Genomic DNA, 18,066 nt, shown 5'->3' with positions numbered 1-18,066 from the left:
GATTATGGTATTTTGAAGAAAATCTAATGATAGGTTTTTTCAGAAAATTGAGAAAACCGAAAAATCACAAGAGTAAAGTGCCATTTTCTGACATTAGATTTCGTTCTAAATGCTTCATCCCTATGTAAAAATGTTATTTAAGCAAGAATATCGTATTTTGAAGTATATCTATAATGATAGGTTTTTTCAGAAAATTGAAAAAACCGAAAAGTCACAAGAGTAAAGTGACATTTTCTGACATTACATTTCGTTCTAAATACTTAATTCTAATGTAAAATCGTTAGTTAAGCAAGATTCTCGTATTTAAAAAATCTGATGATAGGTTTTTTCAGAAAATTGAAAAAACCGAAAAATCACAAGAGTAAAGTGCCATTTTCTGACATTAGATTTCGTTCTAAATGCTTCATCCCTATGTAAAAACGTTATTTATGCAAGAATATCGTATTTTGAAGTATATCTATAATGATAGTTTTTTTCAGAAAATTGAAAAAACCGAAAAATCACAAGAGTAAAGTGCCATTTTCTGACATTACATTTCGTTCTAAATACTTAGTTCTAATGTAAAATCGTTAGCTAAGCCAGACTCTCGTATTTAAGAAAATCTAATGACAGGTTTTTTCAGAAAATTGAAAAAACCGTAAAATCATAAGAGGAAAGTGCCATTTTCTGACATTAGATTTCGTTCTAAATGCTTCATCCCCATGTAAAAACGCTATTTAAGCAATAATATCGTATTTTGAAGAAAATCTAATGATAGGTTTTTACAGAAATTTGAAAAAACCGAAAAATCACTACAGTAAACCGCCATTTTCTGACTTTAGATTTCGTTCTAAATACTTAGTTCTAATGTAAAATCGTTAGCTAAGCTAGATTCCCGTATTTAAGAAAATCTAATGACAGGTTTTTTCAGAAAATTGAAAAAACCGTAAAATCATAAGAGGAAAGTGCCATTTTCTGACATTAGATTTCGTTCTAAATGCTTCATCCCTATGTAGAAACGTTATTTAAGCAAGAATATCGTATTTTGAAGTATATCTATAATGATAGGTTTTTTCAGAAAATTGAAAAATCCGTAAAATCACAAGAGTAAAGTGCCATTTTCTGAAATTAGATTTCGTTCTAAATGCTTAATTCCAATGTAAAAGTGTTATTTAAGCAAGAATATCGTAGTTTGAGGTAAATCTAATTATAGGTTTTTTCAGAAAATTGAAAAAACCGAAAAACCGCTAGAGTAAAGTGCCATTTTCTGACATTAGATTTCGTTCTAAATGCTTCATCCCTATGTAAAAACGTTATTGAAGCAAGAATATCGTATTTTGAAGTATATCTAATAATAGGTTCTTTCAGAAAATTGAAAAAACCGTAAAATCACGAGAGTAAAGTTCCATTTTCTGACATTACATTTCGTTCTAAATACTTAGTTCTAATGTAAAATCGTTAGCTAAGCCAGATTCTCGTATTTAAGAAAATCTAATGACAGGTTTTTTCAGAAAATTGAAAAAACCGTAAAATCATAAGAGGAAAGTGCCATTTTCTGACATTAGATTTCGTTCTAAATGCTTAATCCCTATGTAAAAGTGTTATTTATGCAAGAATATCGTAGTTTGAGGTAAATCTAATTATAGGTTTTTTCAGAAAATTGAAAAGACCGAAAAATCGCTAGCGTAAAGTGCCATTTTCTGACATTAGATTTCGTTCTAAATGCTTCATCCCTATGTAAAAACGTTATGTAAGCAAGAATATCGTATCTTGAAGTATATCTATAATGATAGGTTTTTTCAGAAAATTGAAAAAACCGTAAAATCACAAGAGTAAATTGCCATTTTCTGACATTAGATTTCGTTCTAAATGCTTAATCTCTATGTAAAAACGTTATTTAAGCAACAATATTGTACCTGGAAGGAAGTCTAAGAATAGGTTTTTACAGACATTTGAAAAAACCGAAAAATCACAAGAGTAAAGTGCCATTTTCTGACATTAGATTTCGTTCTAAATGTTTAATCCCTATGTAAAAACGTTATTGAAGCAAGAATATCGTATTTTGAAGTATATCAATAATGATAGGTCCTTTCAGAAAATTGAAAAAACCGAAAAATCACAGGAGTAAAGTGCCATTTTCTGACATTAGATTTCGTTCTAAATGCTTCATCCCTATGTAAAAACGTTATTTAAGCAAGGATATCGTATTTTGAAGTATATCTATAATGATAGGTTTTTTCAGAAAATTGAAAAAACCGAAAAATCACAAGAGTAAAGTGCCATTTTCTGACATTAGATTTCGTTCTAAATGCTTAATCCCTATGTAAAAACGTTATTTAAGCAAGAATATCGTATTTTGAAGAAAATCTAATGATAGGTTTTTACAGAAAGTTGAAAAAACCGAAAAATCACTAGAGTAAAGCGCCATTTTCTGACTTTAGATTTCGTTCTAAATACTTAATTCTGATGTAAAATTGTTAGTTAAGCAAGATTCTCGTATTTAAAAAAATCTAATGAGAGGTGTTTTGAGAAAATTGAAGAAGCCGAAAAATCACAAGAGTAAAGTGCCATTTTCTGACATTACATTTCGTTCTAAATACTTAGTTCTAATGTAAAATCGTTAGCTAAGCCAGACTCTCGTATTTAAGAAAATCTAATGACAGGTTTTTTCAGAAAATTGAAAAAACCGTAAAATCATAAGAGGAAAGTGCCATTTTCTGACATTAGATTTCGTTCTAAATGCTTAATCCCTATGTAAAAGTGTTATCTAAGCAAGAATATCGTAGTATGAGGTAAATCTAATTATAGGTTTTTTCAGAAAATTGAAAAAACCGTAAAATCGCTAGAGTAAAGTGCAATTTTCTGACATTAGATTTCGTTCTAAATGCTTCATCCCTATGTAAAAACGTTATTTAAGCAAGAATATCGTATCTTGAAGTATATCTATAATGATAGGTTTTTTCAGAAAATTCAAAAAACCGTAAAATCATAAGAGGAAAGTGCCATTTTCTGACATTAGATTTCGTTCTAAATGCTTAATCCCTATGTAAAAGTGTTATTTATGCAAGAATATCGTAGTTTGAGGTAAATCTAATTATAGGTTTTTTCAGAAAATTGAAAAGACCGAAAAATCGCTAGCGTAAAGTGCCATTTTCTGACATTAGATTTCGTTCTAAATGCTTCATCCCTTTGTAAAAACGTTATTTAAGCAAGAATATCGTATTTTGAAGTATATCTATAATGATACGTTTTTTCAGAAAATTGAAAAAACCGTAAAATCGCTAGAGTAAAGTGCCATTTTCTGACATAAGATTTCGTTCTAAATGCTTCATCCCTATGTAAAAACGTTATGTAAGCAAGAATATCGTATTTTGAAGTAAATCTAATTATAGGTTTTTTCAGAAAATTGAAAAAACCGAAAAATCGCTAGAGTAAAGTGCCATTTTCTGACATTAGATTTCGTTCTAAATGCTCAATCCCTATATAAAAACGTTATTTAAGCAAGATTATGGTATTTTGAAGAAAATCTAATGATAGGTTTTTTCAGAAAATTGAGAAAACCGAAAAATCACAAGAGTAAAGTGCCATTTTCTGACATTAGATTTCGTTCTAAATGCTCAATCCCTATATAAAAACGTTATTTAAGCAAGATTATGGTATTTTGAAGAAAATCTAATGATAGGTTTTTTCAGAAAATTGAAAAAACCGAAAAGTCACAAGAGTAAAGTGACATTTTCTGACATTACATTTCGTTCTAAATACTTAATTTTAATGTAAAATCGTTAGTTAAGCAAGATTCTCGTATTTAAAAAATCTGATGATAGGTTTTTTCAGAAAATTGAAAAAACCGAAAAATCACAAGAGTAAAGTGCCATTTTCTGACATTAGATTTCGTTCTAAATGGTTAATCCCTATGTAAAAACGTTATTGAAGCAAGAATATCGTATTTTGAAGTGTATCAATAATGATAGATCCTTTCAGAAAATTGAAAAAACCGAAAAATCACAAGAGTAAAGTGCCATTTTCTGACATTAGATTTCGTTCTAAATGCTTAATCCCTATGTAAAAACGTTATTTAAGCAAGAATATCGTATTTTGAAGAAAATCTAATGATAGGTTTTTACAGAAAGTTGAAAAAACCGAAAAATCACAAGAGTAAAGTGCCATTTTCTGACATTACATTTCGTTCTAAATACTTATTTCTAATGTAAAATCGTTAGCTAAGCCAGACTCTCGTATTTAAGAAAATCTAATGACAGGTTTTTTCAGAAAATTGAAAAAACCGTAAAATCATAAGAGGAAAGTGCCATTTTCTGACATTAGATTTCGTTCTAAATGCTTAACCCCTATGTAAAAGTGTTATCTAAGCAAGAATATCGTAGTATGAGGTAAATCTAATTATAGGTTTTTTCAGAAAATTGAAAAAACCGAAAAATCGCTAGAGTAAAGTGCCATTTTCTGACATTAGATTTCGTTCTAAATGCTTCATCCCTATGTAAAAACGTTATTTAAGCAAGAATATCGTATCTTGAAGTATATCTATAATGATAGGTTTTTTCAGAAAATTCAAAAAACCGTAAAATCATAAGAGGAAAGTGCCATTTTCTGACATTAGATTTCGTTCTAAATGCTTAATCCCTATGTAAAAGTGTTATCTCAGCAAGAATATCGTAGTTTGAGGTAAATCTAATTATAGGTTTTTTCAGAAAATTGAAAAAACCGTAAAATCGCTAGAGTAAAGTGCCATTTTCTGACATAAGATTTCGTTCTAAATGCTTCAACCCTATGTAAAAACGTTATGTAAGCAAGAATATCGTATTTTGAAGTAAATCTAATTATAGGTTTTTTCAGAAAATTGAAAAAACCGAAAAATCGCTAGAGTAAAGTGCCATTTTCTGACATTAGATTTCGTTCTAAATGCTCAATCCCTATATAAAAACGTTATTTAAGCAAGATTATGGTATTTTGAAGAAAATCTAATGATAGGTTTTTTCAGAAAATTGAGAAAACCGAAAAATCACAAGAGTAAAGTGCCATTTTCTGACATTAGATTTCGTTCTAAATGCTTCATCCCTATGTAAAAATGTTATTTAAGCAAGAATATCGTATTTTGAAGTATATCTATAATGATAGGTTTTTTCAGAAAATTGAAAAAACCGAAAAGTCACAAGAGTAAAGTGACATTTTCTGACATTACATTTCGTTCTAAATACTTAATTCTAATGTAAAATCGTTAGTTAAGCAAGATTCTCGTATTTAAAAAATCTGATGATAGGTTTTTTCAGAAAATTGAAAAAACCGAAAAATCACAAGAGTAAAGTGCCATTTTCTGACATTAGATTTCGTTCTAAATGCTTCATCCCTATGTAAAAACGTTATTTATGCAAGAATATCGTATTTTGAAGTATATCTATAATGATAGTTTTTTTCAGAAAATTGAAAAAACCGAAAAATCACAAGAGTAAAGTGCCATTTTCTGACATTAGATTTCGTTCTAAATGCTTAATCCCTATGTAAAAACGTTATTTAAGCAAGAATATCGTATTTTGAAGAAAATCTAATGATAGGTTTTTACAGAAAGTTGAAAAAACCGAAAAATCACTAGAGTAAAGTGCCATTTTCTGACATTAGATTTCGTTCTAAATGCTCAATCCCTATATAAAAACGTTATTTAAGCAAGATTATGGTATTTTGAAGAAAATCTAATGATAGGTTTTTTCAGAAAATTGAGAAAACCGAAAAATCACAAGAGTAAAGTGCCATTTTCTGACATTAGATTTCGTTCTAAATGCTCAATCCCTATATAAAAACGTTATTTAAGCAAGATTATGGTATTTTGAAGAAAATCTAATGATAGGTTTTTTCAGAAAATTGAGAAAACCGAAAAATCACAAGAGTAAAGTGCCATTTTCTGACATTAGATTTCGTTCTAAATGCTTAATCCCTATGTAAAAGTGTTATTTATGCAAGAATATCGTAGTTTGAGGTAAATCTAATTATAGGTTTTTACAGAAAATTGAAAAGACCGAAAAATGGCTAGCGTAAAGTGCCATTTTCTGACATTAGATTTCGTTCTAAATGCTTCATCCCTATGTAAAAACGATATTTAAGCAAGAATATCGTATTTTGAAGTATATCTATAATGATACGTTTTTTCAGAAAATTGAAAAAACCGTAAAATCGCTAGAGTAAAGTGCCATTTTCTGACATAAGATTTCGTTCTAAATGCTTCATCCCTATGTAAAAACGTTATGTAAGCAAGAATATCGTATTTTGAAGTAAATCTAATTATAGGTTTTTTCAGAAAATTGAAAAAACCGAAAAATCGCTAGAGTAAAGTGCCATTTTCTGACATTAGATTTCGTTCTAAATGCTCAATCCCTATATAAAAACGTTATTTAAGCAAGATTATGGTATTTTGAAGAAAATCTAATGATAGGTTTTTTCAGAAAATTGAGAAAACCGAAAAATCACAAGAGTAAAGTGCCATTTTCTGACATTAGATTTCGTTCTAAATGCTCAATCCCTATATAAAAACGTTATTTAAGCAAGATTATGGTATTTTGAAGAAAATCTAATGATAGGTTTTTTCAGAAAATTGAAAAAACCGAAAAGTCACAAGAGTAAAGTGACATTTTCTGACATTACATTTCGTTCTAAATACTTAATTTTAATGTAAAATCGTTAGTTAAGCAAGATTCTCGTATTTAAAAAATCTGATGATAGGTTTTTTCAGAAAATTGAAAAAACCGAAAAATCACAAGAGTAAAGTGCCATTTTCTGACATTAGATTTCGTTCTAAATGGTTAATCCCTATGTAAAAACGTTATTGAAGCAAGAATATCGTATTTTGAAGTGTATCAATAATGATAGATCCTTTCAGAAAATTGAAAAAACCGAAAAATCACAAGAGTAAAGTGCCATTTTCTGACATTAGATTTCGTTCTAAATGCTTAATCCCTATGTAAAAACGTTATTTAAGCAAGAATATCGTATTTTGAAGAAAATCTAATGATAGGTTTTTACAGAAAGTTGAAAAAACCGAAAAATCACAAGAGTAAAGTGCCATTTTCTGACATTACATTTCGTTCTAAATACTTATTTCTAATGTAAAATCGTTAGCTAAGCCAGACTCTCGTATTTAAGAAAATCTAATGACAGGTTTTTTCAGAAAATTGAAAAAACCGTAAAATCATAAGAGGAAAGTGCCATTTTCTGACATTAGATTTCGTTCTAAATGCTTAACCCCTATGTAAAAGTGTTATCTAAGCAAGAATATCGTAGTATGAGGTAAATCTAATTATAGGTTTTTTCAGAAAATTGAAAAAACCGAAAAATCGCTAGAGTAAAGTGCCATTTTCTGACATTAGATTTCGTTCTAAATGCTTCATCCCTATGTAAAAACGTTATTTAAGCAAGAATATCGTATCTTGAAGTATATCTATAATGATAGGTTTTTTCAGAAAATTCAAAAAACCGTAAAATCATAAGAGGAAAGTGCCATTTTCTGACATTAGATTTCGTTCTAAATGCTTAATCCCTATGTAAAAGTGTTATCTCAGCAAGAATATCGTAGTTTGAGGTAAATCTAATTATAGGTTTTTTCAGAAAATTGAAAAAACCGTAAAATCGCTAGAGTAAAGTGCCATTTTCTGACATAAGATTTCGTTCTAAATGCTTCAACCCTATGTAAAAACGTTATGTAAGCAAGAATATCGTATTTTGAAGTAAATCTAATTATAGGTTTTTTCAGAAAATTGAAAAAACCGAAAAATCGCTAGAGTAAAGTGCCATTTTCTGACATTAGATTTCGTTCTAAATGCTCAATCCCTATATAAAAACGTTATTTAAGCAAGATTATGGTATTTTGAAGAAAATCTAATGATAGGTTTTTTCAGAAAATTGAGAAAACCGAAAAATCACAAGAGTAAAGTGCCATTTTCTGACATTAGATTTCGTTCTAAATGCTTCATCCCTATGTAAAAATGTTATTTAAGCAAGAATATCGTATTTTGAAGTATATCTATAATGATAGGTTTTTTCAGAAAATTGAAAAAACCGAAAAGTCACAAGAGTAAAGTGACATTTTCTGACATTACATTTCGTTCTAAATACTTAATTCTAATGTAAAATCGTTAGTTAAGCAAGATTCTCGTATTTAAAAAATCTGATGATAGGTTTTTTCAGAAAATTGAAAAAACCGAAAAATCACAAGAGTAAAGTGCCATTTTCTGACATTAGATTTCGTTCTAAATGCTTCATCCCTATGTAAAAACGTTATTTATGCAAGAATATCGTATTTTGAAGTATATCTATAATGATAGTTTTTTTCAGAAAATTGAAAAAACCGAAAAATCACAAGAGTAAAGTGCCATTTTCTGACATTAGATTTCGTTCTAAATGCTTAATCCCTATGTAAAAACGTTATTTAAGCAAGAATATCGTATTTTGAAGAAAATCTAATGATAGGTTTTTACAGAAAGTTGAAAAAACCGAAAAATCACTAGAGTAAAGTGCCATTTTCTGACATTAGATTTCGTTCTAAATGCTCAATCCCTATATAAAAACGTTATTTAAGCAAGATTATGGTATTTTGAAGAAAATCTAATGATAGGTTTTTTCAGAAAATTGAGAAAACCGAAAAATCACAAGAGTAAAGTGCCATTTTCTGACATTAGATTTCGTTCTAAATGCTCAATCCCTATATAAAAACGTTATTTAAGCAAGATTATGGTATTTTGAAGAAAATCTAATGATAGGTTTTTTCAGAAAATTGAGAAAACCGAAAAATCACAAGAGTAAAGTGCCATTTTCTGACATTAGATTTCGTTCTAAATGCTTAATCCCTATGTAAAAGTGTTATTTATGCAAGAATATCGTAGTTTGAGGTAAATCTAATTATAGGTTTTTACAGAAAATTGAAAAGACCGAAAAATGGCTAGCGTAAAGTGCCATTTTCTGACATTAGATTTCGTTCTAAATGCTTCATCCCTATGTAAAAACGATATTTAAGCAAGAATATCGTATTTTGAAGTATATCTATAATGATACGTTTTTTCAGAAAATTGAAAAGACCGAAAAATCACAAGAGTAAAGTGCCATTTTCTGACATTACATTTCGTTCTAAATGCTGCATCCCTATGTAAAAACGTTATGTAAGCAAGAATATCGTATCTTGAAGTATATCTATAATGATAGGTTTTTTCAGAAAATTGAAAAAACCGTAAAATCACAAGAGTAAAGTGCCATTTTCTGACATTAGATTTCGTTCTAAATGATTAATCTCTATGTAAAAACGTTATTTAAGCAACAATATTGTACCTGGAAGGAAGTCTAAGAATAGGTTTTTACAGACATTTGAAAAAACCGAAAAATCACAAGAGTAAAGTGCCATTTTCTGACATTAGATTTCGTTCTAAATGTTTAATCCCTATGTAAAAACGTTATTGAAGCAAGAATATCGTATTTTAAAGTATATCAATAATGATAGGTCCTTTCAGAAAATTGAAAAATCCGAAAAATCACAAGAGTAAAGTGCCATTTTCTGACATTAGATTTCGTTCTAAATGCTTAATCCCTATGTAAAAATGTTATTTAAGCAAGAATATCGTATTTTGAAGAAAATCTAATGATAGGTTTTTACAGAAAGTTGAAAAACCGAAAAATCACTACAGTAAACCGCCATTTTCTGACATTAGATTTCGTTCTAAATGCTTAATTCCTATGTAAAAGTCTTATTTAAGCAAGAATATCGTAGTTTGAGGTAAATCTAATTATAGGTTTTTTCAGAAAATTGAAAAAACCGAAAAACCGCTAGAGTATTGTGCCATTTTCTGACATTAGATTTCGTTCTAAATGCTTCATCCCTATGTAAAAACGTTATTGAAGCAAGAATATCGTATTTTGAAGTATATCTAATAATAGGTTCTTTCAGAAAATTGAAAAAACCGTAAAATCACGAGAGTAAAGTTCCATTTTCTGACATTAGATTTCGTTCTAAATGTTTAATCCCTATATAAAAACGTTATATAAGCAAGATTATGGTATTTTGAAGAAAATCTAATGATGGGTTTTTTCAGAAAATTGAGAAGACCGAAAAATCACAAGAGTAAAGTGCCTTTTTCTGACATTAGATTTCGTTCTAAATGCATAATCCCTATGTAAAAACGTTATTTAAGCAAGAATATCGGACATTGAAGAAAATCAAATGATAGATTCTTTCAGAAAATTGAAAAACCCGAAAAATCACAAGAGTAAAGTGCCATTTTCTGACATTAGATTTCGTTCTAAATGTTTAATCCCTATGTAAAAACGTTATTGAAGCAAGAATATCGTGTTTCGAAGTATATCTATAATGATAGGTTTTTTCAGAAAATTGAAGAAGCCGAAAAATCACAAGAGTAAAGTGCCATTTTCTGACATTACATTTCGTTCTAAATACTTAGTTCTAATGTAAAATCGTTAGCTAAGCCAGATTCTCGTATTTAAGAAAATCTAATGATAGGTTTTTACAGAAATTTGAAAAAACCGAAAAATCACTACAGTAAACCGCCATTTTCTGACTTTAGATTTCGTTCTAAATACTTAGTTCTAATGTAAAATCGTTAGCTAAGCTAGATTCCCGTATTTAAGAAAATCTAATGACAGGTTTTTTCAGAAAATTGAAAAAACCGTAAAATCATAAGAGGAAAGTGCCATTTTCTGACATTAGATTTCGTTCTAAATGCTTCATCCCTATGTAGAAACGTTATTTAAGCAAGAATATCGTATTTTGAAGTATATCTATAATGATAGGTTTTTTCAGAAAATTGAAAAATCCGTAAAATCACAAGAGTAAAGTGCCATTTTCTGACATTAGATTTCGTTCTAAATGCTTAATTCCTATGTAAAAGTGTTATCTAAGCAAGAATATCGTAGTTTGAGGTAAATCTAATTATAGGTTTTTTCAGAAAATTGAAAAAACCGAAAAACCGCTAGAGTAAAGTGCCATTTTCTGACATTAGATTTCGTTCTAAATGCTTCATCCCTATGTAAAAACGTTATTGAAGCAAGAATATCGTATTTTGAAGTATATCTAATAATAGGTTCTTTCAGAAAATTGAAAAAACCGTAAAATCACGAGAGTAAAGTTCCATTTTCTGACATTACATTTCGTTCTAAATACTTAGTTCCAATGTAAAATCGTTAGCTAAGCCAGATTCTCGTATTTAAGAAAATCTAATGACAGGTTTTTTCAGAAAATTCAAAAAACCGTAAAATCATAAGAGGAAAGTGCCATTTTCTGACATTAGATTTCGTTCTAAATGCTTAATCCCTATGTAAAAGTGTTATTTATGCAAGAATATCGTAGTTTGAGGTAAATCTAATTATAGGTTTTTTCAGAAAATTGAAAAGACCGAAAAATCGCTAGCGTAAAGTGCCATTTTCTGACATTAGATTTCGTTCTAAATGCTTCATCCCTATGTAAAAACGTTATGTAAGCAAGAATATCGTATCTTGAAGTATATCTATAATGATAGGTTTTTTCAGAAAATTGAAAAAACCGTAAAATCACAAGAGTAAATTGCCATTTTCTGACATTAGATTTCGTTCTAAATGCTTAATCTCTATGTAAAAACGTTATTTAAGCAACAATATTGTACCTGGAAGGAAGTCTAAGAATAGGTTTTTACAGACATTTGAAAAAACCGAAAAATCACAAGAGTAAAGTGCCATTTTCTGACATTAGATTTCGTTCTAAATGTTTAATCCCTATGTAAAAACGTTATTGAAGCAAGAATATCGTATTTTGAAGTATATCAATAATGATAGGTCCTTTCAGAAAATTGAAAAAACCGAAAAATCACAGGAGTAAAGTGCCATTTTCTGACATTAGATTTCGTTCTAAATGCTTCATCCCTATGTAAAAACGTTATTTAAGCAAGGATATCGTATTTTGAAGTATATCTATAATGATAGGTTTTTTCAGAAAATTGAAAAAACCGAAAAATCACAAGAGTAAAGTGCCATTTTCTGACATTAGATTTCGTTCTAAATGCTTAATCCCTATGTGAAAACGTTATTTAAGCAAGAATATCGTATTTTGAAGAAAATCTAATGATAGGTTTTTACAGAAAGTTGAAAAAACCGAAAAATCACTAGAGTAAAGCGCCATTTTCTGACTTTAGATTTCGTTCTAAATACTTAATTCTAATGTAAAATCGTTAGTTAAGCAAGATTCTCGTATTTAAAAAAATCTAATGAGAGGTGTTTTCAGAAAATTGAAGAAGCCGAAAAATCACAAGAGTAAAGTGCCATTTTCTGACATTACATTTCGTTCTAAATACTTAGTTCTAATGTAAAATCGTTAGCTAAGCCAGATTCTCGTATTTAAGAAAATCTAATGACAGGTTTTTTCAGAAAATTCAAAAAACCGTAAAATCATAAGAGGAAAGTGCCATTTTCTGACATTAGATTTCGTTCTAAATGCTTAATCCCTATGTAAAAGTGTTATTTATGCAAGAATATCGTAGTTTGAGGTAAATCTAATTATAGGTTTTTTCAGAAAATTGGAAAGACCGAAAAATCGCTAGCGTAAAGTGCCATTTTCTGACATTAGATTTCGTTCTAAATGCTTCATCCCTATGTAAAAACGTTATTTAAGCAAGAATATCGTATTTTGAAGTATATCTATAATGATAGGTTTTTTCAGAAAATTGAAAAATCCGTAAAATCACAAGAGTAAAGTGTCATTTTCTGACATTAGATTTCGTTCTAAATGCTTAATTCCTATGTAAAAGTGTTATTTAAGCAAGAATATCGTAGTTTGAGGTAAATCTAATTATAGGTTTTTTCAGAAAATTGAAAAAACCGAAAAACCGCTAAAGTAAAGTGCCATTTTCTGACATTAGATTTCGTTCTAAATGCTTCATCCCTATGTAAAAACGTTATTGAAGCAAGAATACCGTATTTTGAAGTATATCTAATAATAGGTTCTTTCAGAAAATTGAAAAAACCGTAAAATCACGAGAGTAAAGTTCCATTTTCTGACATTACATTTCGTTCTAAATACTTAGTTCTAATGAAAAATCGTTAGCTAAGCCAGATTCTCGTATTTAAGAAAATCTAATGACAGGTTTTTTCAGAAAATTGAAAAAACCGTAAAATCATAAGAGGAAAGTGCCATTTTCTGACATTAGATTTCGTTCTAAATGCTTAATCCCTATGTAAAAGTGTTATTTATGCAAGAATATCGTAGTTTGAGGTAAATCTAATTATAGGTTTTTTCAGAAAATTGAAAAGACCGAAAAATCGCTAGCGTAAAGTGCCATTTTCTGACATTAGATTTCGTTCTAAATGCTTCATCCCTATGTAAAAACGTTATTTAAGCAAGAATATCGTATTTTGAAGTATATCTATAATGATACGTTTTTTCAGAAAATTGAGAAAACCGAAAAATCACAAGAGTAAAGTGCCATTTTCTGACATTACATTTCGTTCTAAATGCTTCATCCCTATGTAAAAACGTTATTTAAGCAACAATATTGTACCTGGAAGGAAGTCTAAGAATAGGTTTTTACAGACATTTGAAAAAACCGAAAAATCACAAGAGTAAAGTGCCATTTTCTGACATTAGATTTCGTTCTAAATGTTTAATCCCTATGTAAAAACGTTATTGAAGCAAGAATATCGTATTTTGAAGTATATCAATAATGATAGGTCCTTTCAGAAAATTGAAAAAACCGAAAAATCACAGGAGTAAAGTGCCATTTTCTGACATTAGATTTCGTTCTAAATGCTTCATCCCTATGTAGAAACGTTATTTAAGCAAGAATATCGTATTTTGAAGTATATCTATAATGATAGGTTTTTTCAGAAAATTGAAAAATCCGTAAAATCACAAGAGTAAAGTGCCATTTTCTGACATTAGATTTCGTTCTAAATGCTTCATCCCTATGTAAAACGTTATTTAAGCAAGGATATCGTATTTAAGAAAATCTAATGACAGGTTTTTTCAGAAAATTGAAAAAACCGTAAAATCATAAGAGGAAAGTGCCATTTTCTGACATTAGATTTCGTTCTAAATGCTTAATCCCTATGTAAAAGTGTTATTTATGCAAGAATATCGTAGTTTGAGGTAAATCTAATTATAGGTTTTTTCAGAAAATTGAAAAGACCGAAAAATCGCTAGCGTAAAGTGCCATTTTCTGACATTAGATTTCGTTCTAAATGCTTCATCCCTATGTAAAAACGTTATGTAAGCAAGAATATCGTATCTTGAAGTATATCTATAATGATAGGTTTTTTCAGAAAATTGAAAAAACCGTAAAATCACAAGAGTAAATTTGCCATTTTCTGACATTAGATTTCGTTCTAAATGCTTAATCTCTATGTAAAAACGTTATTTAAGCAACAATATTGTACCTGGAAGGAAGTCTAAGAATAGGTTTTTACAGACATTTGAAAAAACCGAAAAATCACAAGAGTAAAGTGCCATTTTCTGACATTAGATTTCGTTCTAAATGTTTAATCCCTATGTAAAAACGTTATTTAAGCAAGAATATCGGACATTGAAGAAAATCAAATGATAGATTCTTTCAGAAAATTGAAAAATCCGAAAAATCACATGAGTAAAGTGCCATTTTCTGACATTAGATTTCGTTCTAAATGCTTAATCTCTATGTAAAAACGTTATTTAAGCAACAATATTGTACCTGGAAGGAAGTCTAAGAATAGGTTTTTACAGACATTTGAAAAAACCGAAAAATCACAAGAGTAAAGTGCCATTTTCTGACATTAGATTTCGTTCTAAATGCTTAATCCCTATGTGAAAACGTTATTTAAGCAAGAATATCGCATTTTGAAGAAAATCTAATGATAGGTTTTTACAGAAAGTAGAAAAAACCGAAAAATCACTAGAGTAAAGCGCCATTTTCTGACTTTAGATTTCGTTCTAAATACTTAACTCTAATGTAAAATCGTTAGTTAAGCAAGATTCTCGTATTTAAAAAAATCTAATGAGAGGTGTTTTCAGAAAATTGAAGAAGCCGAAAAATCACAAGAGTAAAGTGCCATTTTCTGACATTACATTTCGTTCTAAATACTTAGTTCTAATGTAAAATCGTTAGCTAAGCCAGATTCTCGTATTTAAGAAAATCTAATGACAGGTTTTTTCAGAAAATTCAAAAAACCGTAAAATCATAAGAGAAAAGTGCCATTTTCTGACATTAGATTTCGTTCTAAATGCTTAATCCCTATGTAAAAGTGTTATTTATGCAAGAATATCGTAGTTTGAGGTAAATCTAATTATAGGTTTTTTCAGAAAATTGGAAAGACCGAAAAATCGCTAGCGTAAAGTGCCATTTTCTGACATTAGATTTCGTTCTAAATGCTTCATCCCTATGTAAAAACGTTATTTAAGCAAGAATATCGTATTTTGAAGTATATCTAATGATAGGTTTTTTCAGAAAATTGAAAAAACCGTAAAATCATAAGAGGAAAGTGCCATTTTCTGACATTAGATTTCGTTCTAAATGCTTAATTCCTATGTAAAAGTGTTATTTAAGCAAGAATATCGTAGTTTGAGGTAAATCTAATTATAGGTTTTTTCAGAAAATTGAAAAATCCGAAAAACCGCTAGAGTAAAGTGCCATTTTCTGACATTAGATTTCGTTCTAAATGCTTCATCCCTATGTAAAAACGTTATTGAAGCAACAATATCGTATTTTGAAGTATATCTAATAATAGGTTCTTTCAGAAAATTGAAAAAACCGTAAAATCACGAGAGTAAAGTTACATTTTCTGACATTACATTTCGTTCTAAATACTTAGTTCTAATGTAAAATCGTTAGCTAAGCCAGATTCTCGTATTTAAGAAAATCTAATGACAGGTTTTTTCAGAAAATTCAAAAAACCGTAAAATCATAAGAGGAAAGTGCCATTTTCTGACATTAGATTTCGTTCTAAATGCTTAATCCCTATATAAAAGTGTTATTTATGCAAGAATATCGTAGTTTGAGGTAAATCTAATTATAGGTTTTTTCAGAAAATTGAAAAGACCGAAAAATCGCTAGCGTAAAGTGCCATTTTCTGACATTAGATTTCGTTCTAAATGCTTCATCCCTTTGTAAAAACGTTATTTAAGCAAGAATATCGTATTTTGAAGTATATCTATAATGATACGTTTTTTCAGAAAATTGAAAAAACCGAAAAATCACAAGAGTAAAGTGCCATTTTCTGACATTAGATTTCGTTCTAAATGCTTAATCTCTACGTAAAAACGTTATTTAAGCAACAATATTGTACCTGGAAGGAAGTCTAAGAATAGGTTTTTACAGACATTTGAAAAAACCGATAAATCACAAGAGTAAAGTGCCATTTTCTGACATTAGATTTCGTTCTAAATGTTTAATCCCTATGTAAAAACGTTATTGAAGCAAGAATATCGTATTTTGAAGTATATCAATAATGATAGGTCCTTTCAGAAAATTGAAAAAACCGAAAAATCACAGGAGTAAAGCGCCATTTTCTGACTTTAGATTTCGTTCTAAATACTTAATTCTAATGTAAAATCGTTAGTTAAGCAAGATTCTCGTATTTAAAAAAATCTAATGAGAGGTGTTTTCAGAAAATTGAAGAAGCCGAAAAATCACAAGAGTAAAGTGCCATTTTCTGACATTACATTTCGTTCTAAATACTTAGTTCTAATGTAAAATCGTTAGCTAAGCCAGATTCTCGTATTTAAGAAAATCTAATGACAGGTTTTTTCAGAAAATTGAAAAAACCGTAAAATCATAAGAGGAAAGTGCCATTTTCTGACATTAGATTTCGTTCTAAATGCTTCATCCCTATGTAAAAACGTTATTTAAGCAAGAATATCGTATTTTGAAGTATATCTAATGATAGGTTTTTTCAGAAAATTGAAAAAACCGTAAAATCATAAGAGGAAAGTGCCATTTTCTGACATTACATTTCGTTCTAAATAATTAATTCTAATGTAAAATCGTTAGCTAAGCAAGATTCTCGTATTTAAAAAATCTGATGATAGGTTTTTTCAGAAAATTGAAAAAACCGAAAAATCACAGGAGTAAAGTGCCATTTTCTGACATTAGATTTCGTTCTAAATGCATAATCCCTATGTAAAAACGTTATTTAAGCAAGAATATCGTATTTTGAAGAAAATCTAATGATAGGTTTTTACAGAAAGTTGAAAAAACCGAAAAATCACTAGAGTAAAGCGCCATTTTCAGACTTTAGATTTCGTTCTCAATACTTAATTCTAATGTAAAATCGTTAGTTAAGCAAGATTCTCGTATTTAAAAAAATCTAATGAGAGGTGTTTTCAGAAAATTGAAGAAGCCGGAAAATCACAAGAGTAAAGTGCCATTTTCTGACATTACATTTCGTTCTAAATACTTAGTTCTAATGTAAAATCGTTAGCTAAGCCAGATTCTCGTATTTAAGAAAATCTAATGACAGGTTTTTGCAGACATTTGAAAAAACCGAAAAATCACAAGAGTAAAGTGCCATTTTCTGACATTAGATTTCGTTCTAAATGTTTAATCCCTATGTAAAAACGTTATTGAAGCAAGAATATCGTATTTTGAAGTATATCAATAATGATAGGTCCATTCAGAAAATTGAAAAATCCGTAAAATCACAAGAGTAAAGTGCCATTTTCTGACATTAGATTTCGTTCTAAATGCTTAATTCCTATGTAAAAGTGTTATTTAAGCAAGAATATCGTAGTTTGAGGTAAATCTAATTATAGGTTTTTTCAGAAAATTGAAAAAACCGAAAAACCGCTAGAGTAAAGTGCCATTTTCTGACATTAGATTTCGTTCTAAATGCTTCATCCCTATGTAAAAACGTTATTGAAGCAAGAATACCGTATTTTGAAGTATATCTAATAATAGGTTCTTTCAGAAAATTGAAAAAACCGTAAAATCACGAGAGTAAAGTTCCATTTTCTGACATTACATTTCGTTCTAAATACTTAGTTCTAATGAAAAATCGTTAGCTAAGCCAGATTCTCGTATTTAAGAAAATCTAATGACAGGTTTTTTCAGAAAATTGAAAAAACCGTAAAATCATAAGAGGAAAGTGCCA

Source organism: Megalopta genalis, chromosome 9, assembly GCF_051020955.1.
Source record: "Megalopta genalis isolate 19385.01 chromosome 9, iyMegGena1_principal, whole genome shotgun sequence".
In the NCBI taxonomy this organism is placed as follows: Eukaryota; Metazoa; Arthropoda; class Insecta; order Hymenoptera; family Halictidae; genus Megalopta; species Megalopta genalis.
This window is presented reverse-complemented; position numbering follows the sequence as displayed.